Genomic DNA, 16,661 nt, shown 5'->3' on the forward strand with positions numbered 1-16,661 from the left:
TACCATACTGAAATCCTGGAAAAACTCATCAAAAAGTTGACAAGTATGCCTTTGCTGACCCTCAAGGGGCCGGTTGTGAGAGAGTTCAGACACAATGGTGTATCATGCTGTAATATAGTAGCTTTGTCACTTCATAAAATGCACCATTTTTACACCAAGCTTCAAACTACAACTCTGTTGTCCATGGTCTTAATGTGCAATTAGGCTGGAAGTTCACGTTTCATTTTTTACTGTGCTTATATCTACACATCATCCAACCAACCCATACAGTGGATGGTTCAATGTCTGTAGGAGGACCATTTTCATAGTGTATTGCTACTGAATTCTAATGCAAAACACGAATAAGTAATAATTCACTCAAGTATACCCTGGCACACTTGGGGCAATACCCTCGCAGCTCTCTAGGGTAGCCTACTCCCAGGGTATATTGGGTGCACAACCTGATGAAATACAAATGGAAAGTAAAGGTCCCTATAATCACATCTCCGGTGGAATGGCTTCTGTAATCTGGCTTAATGCAAGGCTCATTTTTATGCAATCTTTACAGATAGCAATCACCTGGGCACAATACGGCATTGTGCAGCTACTGGTTTTTTACATTCTTTGGCTATTACTGCTGGTTTTATGATATCAGCGCTGTCTGACCTTGTTACTATACAGAGGTAGAGGCCCCCAGTGGCAGCCCCCTGTTTATCTTGGAGTCACTTCAAAGGCATTTTTATTGCTCCTGAATTTAACAGTAAAGTAAAATATATTGCTAATGCATTTAACCCGTTCTGTAGAGACAGATTTCTAAATAACACGTTGTCGAGGAGTGAAATCCGCAGACGTTCTCAGGGGAGGGAAAGAAAAAATGGGGTACGAGAATTACCTTGCAGAAAAAGCTAGTGAACTCTGGGCCGTTTACAAAAACTTTTTCCCGTCTGATTGGTATGTGTTCTAGGCTTCTTCAAGTATACAGCCCATACACAATAAATTGAGGGCACAGCTAGGGTCACACAAGTGTATAAAAAAATCGGTCCAATTTTTATCCAGAAAAGTGGGAGGATATATTTCTCGCTTGTCATTCGTGTGCAGTCCATATACAATCTGTTTTTTACTCAGCAGCTATTAATCATTTACAGGACCATTTTCAGTTTCCTATGTTACATAACTGCAATAAAAATCAGATTCTATACTGTGGCATCCGATTTTTTTTCTCACACCCATAGACTTGAATGGGTGAGTCTCGTCCAATTTTTGGAGTAAGATCGTGCATACTGCATTTTTTTTTCACATCCAGATTCAGTCAGTGAAAAATATTGTTTATTTGCACTGCCCATTGAATAACATTGATCTGAGCATTGTCCGTTTTTTGCTGTGTCTGTGGTGTGCTGTATATCTGGTTGGTGTTTGGGATTGGGGGCTAGGGAGTTAAGCATGCCGTGCATGTCTGTGGACCGGGCAGAGTTGTATGAGTGATCTGATGGTCAATGTTATCACATACCTGCTAGCGTAGCTCAGGTACAGTGTTTAGGCGCTAGTGTCCAGCCAATTGGGTCATTTTCAGAGGTCGTGAGTGTGCTGATGCTCTATGTTACCTGAGAGCATGCCACATAGTAAAGTGGTGGCAAGCAAACTCACTAATTGGTGCACCATCCCAACTTTACATAGAAGTCTGCTGTGAGCTGTCTTGTGTGGAGGAGCCAGTGTCTACCTATAGAGAAAGGAGCAATAGCCACAATCGTAGCAAGAATGAGCCAGGAAATATGAGAGGCTTAGCTACAGTGTCATCCCCACAGAGCTGGAAGGAGAGATTGGACAAGTAAAGCATTTATTGATTCCTCCAGGAAGAAGCAAATGTGGCGAAACGCGCGTCGGAGCAGTGTGACATAACTTACCTGGTATTTGGCATCAGCTCCACGGAAACATTCATTCCTATACTCCTCAAGTAACACTATCTACTCTATAGATGTAATTCAAAGAGAAGGGTTATGTGTGGAGGTGACTGGTTGTAATACTATTTAATTAGCTAATTTCAACATATAGGTGGAATGGGTTAATGTTTATGCACAGGCACAGTACTGATTTCCCATACCTATATGTAGTTATGTACTTTTAGCCTGACACAACAGGTTTTATATATATTGTTGGCTGGTTGCATTGCCATGTAATAGGGCATGTTCTCATCATATGGGTGGAATGGATTAATGTTTTTGCACAGGCACAGCACCAATTTCCCAAACCTATATGCAATTATGTACTTTTAGCCCAATACAGCAGGTTTACTATATATTCAGGTATGCAATTTCCCTTGAGGTATTCCTTGTACTATGGCATGTCCTTTTATGTACATTTTAAATTAATTTCTCAATAAACTTTTGAAGTTTTTATCATAACATAGATCTCTTCTTGTCTGTCCGGTAAAGGATTTCACTGACTTTATTGGTATACATATCTAGTTTAAAGTGCTATGAATTATTGTTGGACAGACATTGATTATAGGTCGGCACGGTGGCTCGGTGGTTAGCACTGCAGCCTTGCAGCGCTGAGGTCCTGGGTTCAAATCCCACCAAGGACAACATCTGCAAGTAGTTTGTATGTTCTCCCCATGTTTGCATGGGCTTCCTCAGGGTTATCTGGTTTCCTCCCACATTCCTAAGACATACTGATAGGGAACTTAGATTGTGAGCCCCAATGGGGACAGTGCCCATAATGTCTGTAAAGCGCTGTGGAATTAATGGCGCTATATAAGTGAGTAAAATAAATAAATAAATTATTAAACCATTCATTGAATAGGGGTGAAATAGAGCTGTTAAAGAAAGAATGAGAACACCCTGAAGGTTTCAAGGCAAAGGAGAGTTGAAGTGAGTGATATGGATAACAACACCTAAGGTGGGCTAGGTAGTGGTGCATGTATTATATGTGAGTTGCAGACTACCTAAATGTGTGCCCAACAGAGGATTATCACAAAAGAAAAGTTGTCTAGAGGACTGAAGTTGCAGAGTACATCCAGAAGTTGTGAGTAGAATGTCGATGGAACTAGAGCTGTGGATGCCAAATAGACTTTTGTTGTCTTCTGTATAATGTTCTGCACAAAGTCCTAGATAGTGCTCTGGATTCAGTAAAATCACATAGTTGCATTGTAGACTGTGTTGGTATTTTCTACTACTACACTGAGAGTGTTGCACACAATCAGACATGACCCTTACAACTAGGACATACAAAAATTAGGAATCCACTTGGTTGATGGAAGTGCTGGTAGTAAATGGGCAAAAGCATCATCAAGTTTCATACACTTGATAATACACCTTATTTTGGTAAAAGGCCCACAACACATTTCTATGTCATACCAAGTTTTCATATCTAAGAAGCCCCAATGTGAAGTGGTGACCTTGTACTTTTGTTGTAATTGTCAATGCATTTGAATCCTATTCACAGTATATGAATAAAAGTATTGGGAAAAACCTCCTAATCATTGAATTCAGGTTTCTCATTTGGTTCCATTGCCACAAGTGTAAAAAGTGGGGGCCCCATGCCATGCTATCTGCCTTTACGAACATTTGTGAAAGAATGGCTCATTTTATAGTGGTCAACAGGGTGTCAACAGTGTAACAAGTCAGTTTTATGAAATTCATTGTCTCCCAAATATTCCATGACCAACTGTGAGTGGTTTTACTGAAAAATAGAGGCGTTTAGGTACCACAGCAACTCAACCAGTGTCAAACGCCACATAACATTACCGAGCTGGGTCACTGTGTGCTAAGGTGCATTGTGCATAAAAGTAGAAATGCCATGGCTGCTGATAGGAAATAAAATTATATTCTTGAATGAAGCAAAAAGCTACAATGTTATGTGAGCATTTGTTTAAGACTTGGCCTCTCTGGTTGTGAGGGGGATAAATTCACAGATGTAGACATTCTCAGCACATAACCTGGGGTACTTGGATAGGAAATGTCTACTCCAGCGTTTGTGTCTTTCCTCAGGATAGCAGTGAATGTTACTTGGCTTGGTATTCACTTTGAACAGCCCTACAGCAAAGCTTAGAAAGTCGCCACCTGCTGCCAAACTGGCCGTGTCCAAGGCTGGTGTGGCTTCCGGTTGTTTCTGGGTGGGAGGGAGACTCAGGCCAGCTCAGGTTGACAGTTTGCACACACAAGGCTTTTTTGAGGTTTTATTGCTGGGAGGGAAATTATTTATAGTGCTAATCATATTATGTAATCGACTTGTTATTTTTAGGACAATATTCTCCACATTTTCTAAGCCATGTCACAGCTCATCTAATATAACATTTATCCACTTGATATTCGAGAAACAGGTAATTTCGCCCAGATATATGAGTCTATCTAAACTGAATATACGTCACATTATCATTATGCATCAATAAAAAGGGGACTATTTTCCACATGGTTCCAGAAACTATAAAATATGTTTATTCCCTTGTACCGTGGATAGGTTGGAATGGTTGATAACAAAAATAAATGGTCAGCACCTGGTTGTTTAGACATGTCTGTCATACTTTTCACCAAATAGTTACAGCTAACCTTAGACATCTACAGTTGCAATCAAAATAATTCTCCTCCCATTGTAAAATAAGTTTGTTAGCAAAATGTATTATGTACAATAAAAAATGATATTGTGGTTCCGTGTTAGCCAGAAAAATCAATGTAAATACTTTTTATGACAAAAGTATTCTCTTATTTTTTTCTGGTTAGCCAGAGAAAAGCTATGTATTTGCAAGCTTTCAGAGGTTCCTTCTTTGTAATCCTGCCTGAAGAAGGAGCCTCTGTGCTCTGAAAGCTTGCAAATATACAGTACAGACCAAAAGTTTGGACACACCTTCTCATTTAAAGATTTTTCTGTATTTTCATGACTTTGAAAATTGTACATTCACACTGAAGGCATCAAAACTATGAATTAACACATGTGGAATTATATACTTAACAAAAAAGTGTGAAACAACTGAAAATATGTCTTACATTCTAGGTTCTTCAAAGTAGCCACCTTTTGCTTTGATTACTGCTTTGCACACTCTTGGCATTCTCTTGATGAGCTTCAAGAGGTAGTCACCGGAAATGGTTTTCACTTCACAGGTGTGCCCTGTCAGGTTTAATAAGTGGGATTTCTTGCCTTATAAATAGGGTTGGGACCATCAGTTGTGTTGTGCAGAAGTCTGGTCGATACACAGCTGATAGTCCTACTGAATAGACTTAGAATTTGTATTATGGTAAGAAAAAAGCAGCTAAGTAAAGAAAAACGAGTGGCCATCGTTACTTTAAGAAATGAAGGTCAGTCAGTCCGAAAAATTGGGCAAACTATGAAAGTGTCCCCAAGTGCAGTTGCAAAAACCATCAAGCGCTACAAAGAAACTGTCTCACATGAGGACCGCCCCAGGAAAGGAAGACCAAGAGTCACCTCTGCTTATGAGGATAAGTTTATCCGAGTCACCAGCCTCAGAAATCGCAGGTTAACAGCAGCTCAGATTAGAGACCAGGTCAATGCCACACAGAATTCTAGCAGCAGACACATCTCTACAACAACTGTTAAGAGGAGACTTTGTGCAGCAGGCCTTCATGGTAAAATAGCTGCTAGGAAACCACTGCTAAGGACAGGCAACAAGCAGAAGAGACTTGTTTGGGCTAAAGAACACAAGGAATGGACATTAGACCAGTGGAAATCTGTGCTTTGGTCTGATGAGCCCAAATTTGAGATCTTTGGTTCCAACCACCGTGTCTTTGTGTGATGCAGAAAAGGTGAACGGATGGACTCTACAAGCCTGGTTCCCACCGTGAAGCATGGAGGAGGAGGTGTGATGGTGTGGGGGTGCTTTGCTGGTGACACTGTTGGGGATTTATTCAAAATTGAAGGCATACTGAACCAGCATGGCTACCACAGCATCTTGCAGCGGCACGCTATTCCATCCGGTTTGCGTTTAGTTGGACCATCATTTATTTTTCAACAGGACAATGACCCCAAACACACCTCCAGGCTGTGTAAGGGCTATTTGACCAAGAAGGAGAGTGATGGGGTGCTACGCTAGATGACCTGGCCTCCACAGTCACTAGACCTGAAACCAATCGAGATGGTTTGGGGTGAGCTGGACCGCAGAGTGAAGGCAAAAGGGCCAACAAGTGCTAAGCATCTCTGGAAACTCCTTCAAGATTGTTGGAAGACCATTTCCGGTGACTACCTCTTGAAGCTCATCAAGAGAATGCCAAGAGTGTGCAAAGCAGTCATCAAAGCAAAAGGTGGCTACTTTGAAGAACCTAGAATGTAAGACATATTTTCAGTTGCTTCACACTTTTTTGTTAAGTATATAATTCCACATGTGTTAATTCATAGTTTTGATGCCTTCAGTGTGAATGTACAATTTTCATAGTCATGAAAATACAGAAAAATCATTAGATGAGAGAGTGTGTGCAAACTTTTGGTCTGTACTGTATATTTTGTTCTGGTTAGCCAATAAAGATATCACTCCGAGAATACTTTTGTCATAAAAACTATTTACATCAATTAGCAAAATGTACAAACTTTCTGCTGTTTGCTATAAACCAAATAAACAAAAACAATGTAGATATCTTATCGCAATTAACATAAGTGGTTTTTCCAAATTCAACACAAAATGCAACTTTTACTCACTACTGGAGCCTCAGAATTATTCAATCCCCTCCACAGAATCCCTCGTAAGAGCACAAATTTGCAAGTACACCTGATACAGCTAACCTATATCTTGATAAAACACAACAATTACTTGGACTGACTGCAGCTTTATTGCCTATGACTTTTGGTTGCATGTTAGATACTGTATTCGAAGAAGGGTGAATTTACACTACTTAATGGCAGTCATTAAATATGTGTTTACTTGGCGGTCATTTCATAGCCTCTTTAAACAGACTGACCGCAGTCATTGTTCTTGACAGCATATGTCCTGTTTGCACAGAACGATGTAAACCTGAGAATGATAATTTTTATGCAAGCTTAAAAATTATTTCACACAGCAAACATTTTGTTTGTTGAACAAGTGATTGGCAGCCTGTTCACACTGGCCAATTATCAGGAAACAAGCGTTTCATACACAAAGTTCAAAAATTCACATAACTTCACCAGTGAAACGGACCACTAAAAAGCACAAATTTGTAATAATTTATCTCAAAAAGACCATTTCTTGGCTATTTAAGAACATCTCTCATAAGTCCTAACAGCAGTCTGTCCATGCAATATTCAAGGCTATTATTAAAAGGTGTGATTCTTACCAGCAATTACAGCTTAAAATTCAGGACATTTAAGCTGCGTCTCAGGACTGCCCCAGAATGGCTCCAATATCTCCAGGAATGTACTTTTAGATATGATTTTTCTATGATCTATACCTTTTGTGGCTCTTAGAATTGTCTCTGCAAAGACTGAATTGGCAAGTATGCATGTTACAGATTATCAAATCTCTTCAATTTGCCAGGTTCAACAAATTTTTACAGAAGATATTCACAATTAATCGAATTGTCAAGAATTACAGTACTGCAAAGCTTCCAATTGCCCTTAAAAGATATGTGTAACACTCTAATGTCTCATAGGACTGTATCCAACACCTTTCAAGCTCTTTAACACAAACATGGCCATAGTAATGTCAAAGTGAATTCAACATAGAAACAGATGGTAACTCGGTTGTAACCAACACAGCACAATCACAGACTAATGTTTTTTTATGGCAAAACTGTCCAAAACTTACCCCTCTTAGGCATTTATGATCAGGCAGATCATTCTGTGCAGAATACTGACAAAACTGACAGTGTCATTGTCAGAGGTAACGTTATTCTGCTGTGACTCAGATGAGTGAGGTGCCATATATTCTATTCCTTCACTTCCTTCAACTTATATGCTGGCCAGAGGCAAAGAAGGCCAACTATGGCCGGCATCTGGTAATATTACTACCCAGACAGCTGGTGGTAGTGATAATGCTTCTGCTGCTGCTAGCGGCTCCCACATTCTTAGCTATGGTATGCTTTTTTGCATTTTACACTACCATGTCCATAGCCATTGTCACATTTTCTTTTATCGCATATTTTGTAAAACACTATATATAATTAACTTTTAACAATATTTTCACTTGCAATTATTCAACTCTTGCCAAAAAAACTAACAAGAATTACATGTACAGAAAGCAAAATGTGAAAGCAGACTGCAGTATAGATAGGGTGTGTACATTTGCCAAATTTGGACTAGTAAAACAGGTGTGCAAAAACAGGCATACACAGTTAAATGTCTAAACTTTTATTTCACAAAATGATTTCAGAAATGCTAGTTAGGTACACTTCCAAAAAGTCAGCGCCTGCAAGAGAGCACTATATTGGTGTGGCATACATAGATATACAATTTGACTCGTAAGACAAATGTACAAAAAAGATTGCTTGTGATGTGCACACTTCTAAGGTAGACAGTTGCAGTTAAACATCTAGATTTTGGAAAATTTTGTTTTGTATTAAAAAAAACTAAAAACATTTATTCCCCCTTCACAAAAAAATTGCTTGACAAATGCATAAACTCAGTACAGTCGCTTCTGACAATCAAGCACACCGTTTCTAACTGACACAGATTTCAGATTTTTATTTCTGTAAAAAAATATTGTCCTGTCTTGTCGCTGCATTCTAGTGCATTTAGAAAGAAGAAAAAAATGTGAAAATGTAATTTAAATGCAGCAGGATAATTGTCAGCTACACCATATCACTGATCAAATACACTGAGTCTGGCATTGTTGCGAACACCTCTGATATCTTTCTCTTACTGTCACATCTCCTCTAAGACCTGTTCCTGTGACATCTGCTTCTGTCACCAGCCGCTGCAGCATTCATTCTGCAGGCACCACTAGTGATGAAGGAGAAGAAGGGAACGGAAGCTCTAGGATATATATGTAGTTGGCTGTGATTGGACAGTGCAGTTAGCGAATGGTGAGGGAGATAGACTATGATGTTTAAACGCATGCGCAGATGCAATTAATTTTTACAAACTGCTATTGGCCTGTTATGGACAAATACTACATCGAGACCTAGCGTTGATGCAGTCAGTGTCTGATGCTGCAGTGTAACATTGGAATTTCCTACCTTATGACAAAAGAGGAGGTGAGTATATAGGTAATCATTCTAATCCTATTAGTGGAGCAAGGTGGGTGTATGTTGATTGGTTTATGGAAGCTGTCTCTCATTGAATGGTGATAAGGGGTTACCTCATTGGTTTTTGTGAGACCTATGGTATCAAAGTAAAGGCTTTAAAAGGTCTAGTACTCTGATTTATTACTCATTATAGCCCCAGTCCCCTGAGGAAGCCTGCAAAGGCAAAACTTGTTGGGGTGGCTATGTGAATTTTAGTCAGCTTTAGTGAATGTCTGTGTAAGCTAAAAATTATTTATATTCTGATTACACAGTATCAACCCATGGGCCGCAGCCATGATATGGACAGGATAGCATAGCCTAGCTATATTTAGACAGACAGCATAGCCTTAGTAATATATTAAGGTTGATCAATTGAGTATGTAGTTTCAGAGACTCTGCTTGATAATAGTAATAACACAGACTCACTTTAGTAATTTTATTTAGTTTCTACCACTTTTAAGTAAATATAAAAAAGTCATGTTTTAATACACCCCTTGAGTCAGGGTTTATTTACTCTTCGGAGAATTTAGTAGAAGAATTTCCATCCCTAAAGGGGTGTTTACATTTTATAGTTTATTGGAAGCTCTAGGAGGCACAGGCACAGCTGAGACTGTAGTGGTTGGCACCTATAGTGCCATCCAGTCTGGCAGTATGGGTGTGTGTGTAAGGGGGAAGACAGGGGTGTAAGTTCTTTCAGAACAAGGGATCCGGAACTGCTGGGGCCGTGCCTCTGGTTGCAGGGGGAAGACAGACTGCGAGCACAGGAGTCAGGTGATCGGGAAGCTGGGGGCGTGTTCAGAGCCAGAGCTCAGGGGTCAGGTGACCGGGAAACTGCGCGCGTGTCTAGGAAGAGGGAGGATAAGGAGTTTTGCACGGGAAAGCAGGCAGTTGACAGTTGGAGTCAAGCCCGACTAGAGGGAGACGAGACACAGGGTCGGTGGCACCTAGCAAGTGAGGTGCAGTGTGGACTAGGGGATCAGCGGGTCAAACCGGAGACCGCCCGCTGCCGCCAGAACACGGAGCATTGTTTAGGCGGGGAAGCCAGAAGAAAACAACACTGGCATCAGCCGGCAACAGCCTTGTGGGGAACAAGAGTCAGCTAAGTGTAAAACTGCCAATCACAACTGTTTTGACTCTGCTACATCTAGCCAAACTGTGGATTGTTGGTTATAGCCTGCTACCTGCTACTCCCCTTGTTGTCCCCATTTTTCCCCTGTTACTCCCTGTGTGGAGATTGACCCTGTTACAATAAATCCCCCCCCCCCTGTTTATTAAGCCTGTACTGGCTGCTCTGTGTTTCTGTGTCACTGCATCTAAAGTACCTGTGTCACATGTGTGCTGTCCAATTGGAAATATCAGCTCCCAGCATTGGCCAATAGTACCGCACCACACCATGTTAATACTCCTAGCTTAGTGCTGGGAGCTGTCAGATATAATTATCTACTCTGGTTCAGTCCCTCTACTAGCTGCTCCTGCTTGCTTTTTGTATTCCATATTGCCTGACTGCGGCCCGTTTCCTGATTAGTCTTTTGTCTTCCAATATTGTACCTTGGCTGGCCTCCTGGTTCTGACCCGCCTACTTGACTACTCCTGCTAACCTGCACCATTGGCAAGCAGTTGACTCTGTGGCCCCAGCCCAGAGGCCCCAGTATAAGTCCAGATATTTGTACAGGGATTGTTCGGTAAAGGCTAGGGCAGCCCCTGATATCTGGACAATGTAGTGGCTTGCACTAAGCTTGCCCATGGCAGCCATTTTAAAGCGGCCAGGAGACCACTGACTGACCCATGTAACACTCTCCTTAGCAATTGAATCTTTGTATTATTCACAGATTACTAAACTCATCTTCTTCAGTGCTGCAGTTGTGCAACATATTACAATACTAGATGGTGGCCCGATTCTAAAGCATCGGGTATTCTAACATATGTCTCCAGACCCTCCTTTATAATGCCCCATGCAGGAAGTCACATCCCCCGTATATAATACCCCATGCATATAATACCCCATGTAGGATGTCACATCCCCCGTATATAATACCCCATGCAGGATGTCACATCCCCCCTATATAATGCCCCATGCAGGAAGTCACATCCCACTATAGTGCCCCATGCAGGATGTCACATCCCCCCTATATAAAACCCCATGCAGGATGTCACCTCTCCCCCATATAATGCCCCATGTAGGATGTCACCTCTCCCCCATATAATGCCCCATGCAGGAGTGTGTCACCTCTCCCCCCCATATAATGCCCCATGTAGGATGTCACCTCTCCCCCTATATAATGCCCCATGCAGGATGTCACCTCTCCCCCCATATAATGCCCCATGCAGGCAGTCACATCCCCTCTATATAATACCCCATGCAGGATGTCACCTCTCCCCCCATATAATGCCCCATGTAGGATGTCACCTCTCCCCCATATAATGCCCCATGTACGATGTCACCTCTCCCCCCATATAATGCACCATGTAGGATGTCACCTCTCCCCCCATATAATGGCCCATGCAGGATGTCACCTCTCCCCCATATAATGCCCCATGTAGGATGTCACCTCTCCCCCATATAATGCCCCATGTAGTATGTCACCTTTCCCCCCATATTATGGCCCATGCAGGATGTCACCTCTCCCCCATATAATTCCCCATGTAGGATGTTACCTCTCTCCCATATAATGGCCCATGCAGGATGTCACCTCTCCCCCCATATAATGGCCCATGCAGGATGTCACCTCTCCCCCATATAATGCCCCATGTAGGATGTCACCCCTCCCCCCATATAATGCCCCATGTAGGATGTCACCTCTCCCCCATATAATGCCCCATGTAGGATGTCACCTCTCCCCCCATATAATGGCCCATGCAGGATGTCACCTCTCCCCCCATATAATGCCCCATGCAGGCAGTCACATCCCCCCTATATAATACCCCATGCAGGATGTCCCATCCCCCCATAGTGCCCCATGCAGGTCCCCTATGGCCCCATACAAAAAAATAAAAAATCCAATACTCACCTCACTTCTCAGCTGCTGCTCCGGACTCCAGCGTAGCCCGCATCTTCCCGCTGTGCGCTGTGATAGGTCAGGAGAGAGCGCGGTGTAAAGACGTCACCGCGCCCTCTGACCTGAAACGTCACAGAGCATCAGCGGAAGACACAGGAGCTGCTGCGCAGGCACGGGGAGGGGTAAGTATGACGCCGGGTGCTGGGGTCCTGATCGAGCGGGGGGAGGGACGGGAGGAAAGGAGAGGGGAGGGGAGAGGAGGAGAGGGGTAAGTATGACGCCGGGTGCCGGGGTCCTGGTCGAGCGGGGGGAGGGACGGGAGCAGAGGAGAGGGGAGGGGAGAGGAGGGGAGGGGAGGGGCGTCACACTTGTCCTCGGGAGATAAGCGGCTGTAGCCGCTGATCTTCCGACGATAGCCGCATGTAGGTCAGCGGCGCCTGCGGTCAGGGGACTTATGCTGCGAGCAGCCGGCTGCATCTCCCGGCTGCATCGCCGCTGACCTCCGTGCCTCACATGAGCCGCTAATGGCCGCCATGTTTTTCTGAAATGTCGCGTCGCTGATTGGCCGCGACCGGACCAATCAGCGACCCGGGATTTCCAGGACAGACAGACAGAAAGACAGACAGAAAGACGGACAGACAGAAAGACAGACAGACGGGATAAGACAATTATATAGATAGATGGAGCATTTGTCCAATGCTTTAAGGCGTATTCTTCCTACCTCTATTGCTAAGGTGTGAGCTCTGACGTCCTCTCGCTATCCTAAATCACCCTAAAATGGCTGCTGCATTCCCGATCTCTGCTTTAATACAGGCTAGGATATTCTCTTCTGATTGGCTGCACTATACCATATGATGTGATAGCTACAAAGCATTATGAGGAAGCCCGCTCGGTAGCGCCTGAAAGTCATGTGAGCTGATGCAATGTTCTGCAATGTATAAGATGGAAACCGGTATTTTTTGGCAATTTGCAGGAATTGAATGGCAAATTGTTTAAATTCACTGGGACCTGTGAATTCACATTAAATTGATTAGCTCATCTCTAATGCATAAATATTAACCTGCTGAAATTGTCAGAATATCTAATGTATAGTGGGGACTCCTGACTTTCCAGTGGCAAGTGTCAGAAGGAAAAAAAGATTGGCCGTGCTGGATTTTGGCAAAGATAAGATTATGTGAGGATTTGGCCTGTATTAAAACTTGCTGTCAAATTCAAGTCTCTAGGAAAACATTGTGCATCCTGTTGTTACTGAATGGGCTGCAATGATCACGGTAGTCCTGCAAACACATACAGGTGCTTCTCACAAAATTAGAATATCATCAAAAATTTTATTTATTTCAGTTCTTAAATACAAAAAGTGAAACTCATCTATTATATAGAGTCATTACAAACAGAGTGATCTATTTCAAGTATTTATTTCTGTTAATGTTGATGATTATGGCTTACAGCCAATGGAAACACAAAAGTAATTATCTCAGTAAATTAGAATACTTTATAACAACAGCTTGAAGGTGATCAGCCTGTGGCACTGCTGAGGTGTTATGGAAGCCCAGGTTGCTTTGATAGCAGCCTTCAGCTTGTCTGCATTGTTGGATCTGGTGTCTCTCATCTTCCTCTTGACAATACCCCATAGATTCTCTATGTGGTTAAGGTCAAGCGAGTTTGCTGGCCAATCAAGCACAGTGATACTGTTGTTTTCAAACCAGGTATTGGTACTTTTGGCAGTGTGGACAGGTGCCAAGTCCTGCTGGAGAATGAAATTTCCATCTCCAAAAAGCTGTCAGGCAAGGTGTGGGAAAGACTTAGTGCAACACAAAGGGGAGAGGGAAAGGAAGCCTAGACTCTAGGGAAAGGGGGGTAGTGGAGACCTCCTAGGTTGACCTGGCGTCACCCTTTTGCCCCAACGTCCCTGTATTTGCTCTTCACCAATCGTCTGCCTCACCCTGTTTTTCCCTGGCGTATGGCTAAGGCTAGGGAAGGGAGGAGATGAGCACTAGTCGATCTCCACTCAACACTATAGACAGCAGGGGTGGACAAACAGGGGGAAATTGCTTAGCTTTAGACGAACTCCAGACAAATGCGCACACGTCCTCATGCTCCAGAGAGGACAAAGTACTTCTCTTGCTAAAGCCTTCACAAGTAGGAATGAATATCGCCAGCACCTCCCTCTGAAACACAGCAGGTAGTTATACTCCCAAACAGGGTGCTAATTAGCCAGAGGAATGTAGCCGCTGGGCGCTGGGTCCTAGAGACAGCCTCAAAGAAGAGGTCTGCAATGCCAAACGTAGAGATCTCCAGCAACCAACTGCAGGGCAACTGTCTGTCACTTCTGACACACCGGTGACAAAAGCTTGTTGGCAGAGGGAAGCATGAAGTGCTCTAAAATTTCCTGGTAGACGGCTGCACTGACTTTGGTCTTGATAAAACACAGTGGACCTACACCAGCAGATGACATGGCTCACCAAACCATCACCGATTGTGGAAACTTCACACTAGACCTCAAGCAGCTTGCATTGTGTGCCTCTCCACTCTTCCTCCAGACTCTGGGACCTTGATTTCCAAATGAAATGCAAAATTTACTTTAATCTGAAAACAATACCTTGGACTACTGAGCAACAGTCCAGGTCTTTTTCTCGTTGGCAAGACGCCTCTGGCATTGTCTATTGATGATGAGAGGTTTGACAGAAGGAATGCGACACTTATAGCCCATGTCCTGAATACGTCTGTGTGTGGTGGCTCTTGAAGCAATGACTCCAGCAGCAGTCCACTCCTTGTGAATCCCCCCAACATTTTTGAATGTTCTTTTCTTAACAATACTTTCAAGGCTGCGGTTATCCCGGTTGCTTGTGCACCTTTTTCTACCCCACTTTTTCCTTCCACTCAACTTTCCATTAATATGCTTGGATACAGCACTCTGTGAACAGCCAGCTTCTTTAGTAATGACCTTTTGTGGCTTACCCTCCTTGTGGAGTGTGTCAATGACTGCCTTCTGCACATCTGTCAAGTCAGCAGTCTTCCCCATGATTGTGGAGCCTACTGAAACAGACTAAGGGACCTTTTTTAAACGCTTCGGAAGCCTTTGCAGGTGTTTTTTGTCAATTATTCTAATTTACTGAGATATGACTTTTGTGTTTTCATTGGCTGTAAGCCATCTTTATCAACATTAACAGAAATAAACACTTGAAATAGATCACTCTGTTTGTAATGACTCTATATAATATATGAGTTTCACTTTTTGTATTGAAGAACTGAAATAAAATTAACATTTTGATATATAAATGACAATTGTTAATTATAATAAGCTCTGTACTACCGGAAATACATTGTGTTAGTTGGTAACATTTAGTGTAACTGACTCCAAAAGAGGCACAGAAAAATATACATCCAACATTTGATCTGATGCCTCTTTTTGGAACCTCTGAATTGATGGTGACATAGCTTCAGACTACCCCATTATGTTGCCTTTATGCCATCATAATAATAGAAAAAAAGGTTTACTTATATGGGATGGTAGAATACTGTTTTAGGTATCCATCAGTCTATACCTAAAACATGTGTCTCACTCTTTGAAGTCCTTTTTATCCCTTGACAAGTCTCAAGAAAGCGAGTTGCAATTATATAATTACAAATAATGACGTTAGTGAGGTCTTCCTAGCCACTAAATACTCAGGTCTTCAGTTACTACTACACAGAAATGATATGGTAAATTGAGAGGTTAAAGGAGCCTGGGTTCTAGTCCTAGACTATTGCCTTCTGCTGTAACCTCTTACTGGTAATAAAACTGCCTGTATGGACCTAAAACTTCCGTCATGGTCAATAGGGGCACGGTCTGCAGATGGGTTTATTAAGGAGGTTCACTGCCGAACATATGTGCATGCAAAAACTGTAAATTACCTTATGAGGAGGCATTATTAATAATTTTTGTGCTTCAAGCAAAGGGAGACCTAACTCTGAAAACACATGGTGCACTTTGGTCGCACAGGACAAAAATACATTAAAATACAAAGAAAAGAATACAGCAGCACTCTGTAAGCACTAAGATGTATGCAAACACTGAATATATGAAATATGAACTACATTACTACTACCTAGAATATACAGTACAGACCAAAAGTTTGGACACACCTTCTCATTTAAAGATTTTTCTGTATTTTCATGACTATGAAAATTGCATATTCACACTGAAGGCATGAATATGAACTACATTACTACTACCTAGAATATACAGTACAGTGACCCCAAACACACCTCCAGGCTGTGTAAGGGCTATTTGACCAAGAAGGAGAGTGATGGGGTGCTACGCCAGATGACCTGGCCTCCACAGTCACCAGACCTGAACCCAATCGAGATGGTTTGAGGTGAGCTGGACCGCAGAGTGAAGGCAAAAGGGCCAATAAGTGCTAAGCATCTCTGGGAACTCCTTCAAGATTGTTGGAAGACCATTTCCAGTGACTAACTCTTGAAGCTCATCAAGAGAATGCCAACAGTGTGCAAAGCAGTCATCAAAGCAAAATGTGGCTACTTTGAAGAACCTGGAATATAAGAC

The sequence above is a fragment of the Phyllobates terribilis genome, unplaced genomic scaffold, assembly GCF_046119375.1.
Source record: "Phyllobates terribilis strain yellow unplaced genomic scaffold, ASM4611937v1 Scaffold_5__5_contigs__length_657084704, whole genome shotgun sequence".
NCBI lineage: Eukaryota > Metazoa > Chordata > Amphibia > Anura > Dendrobatidae > Phyllobates > Phyllobates terribilis.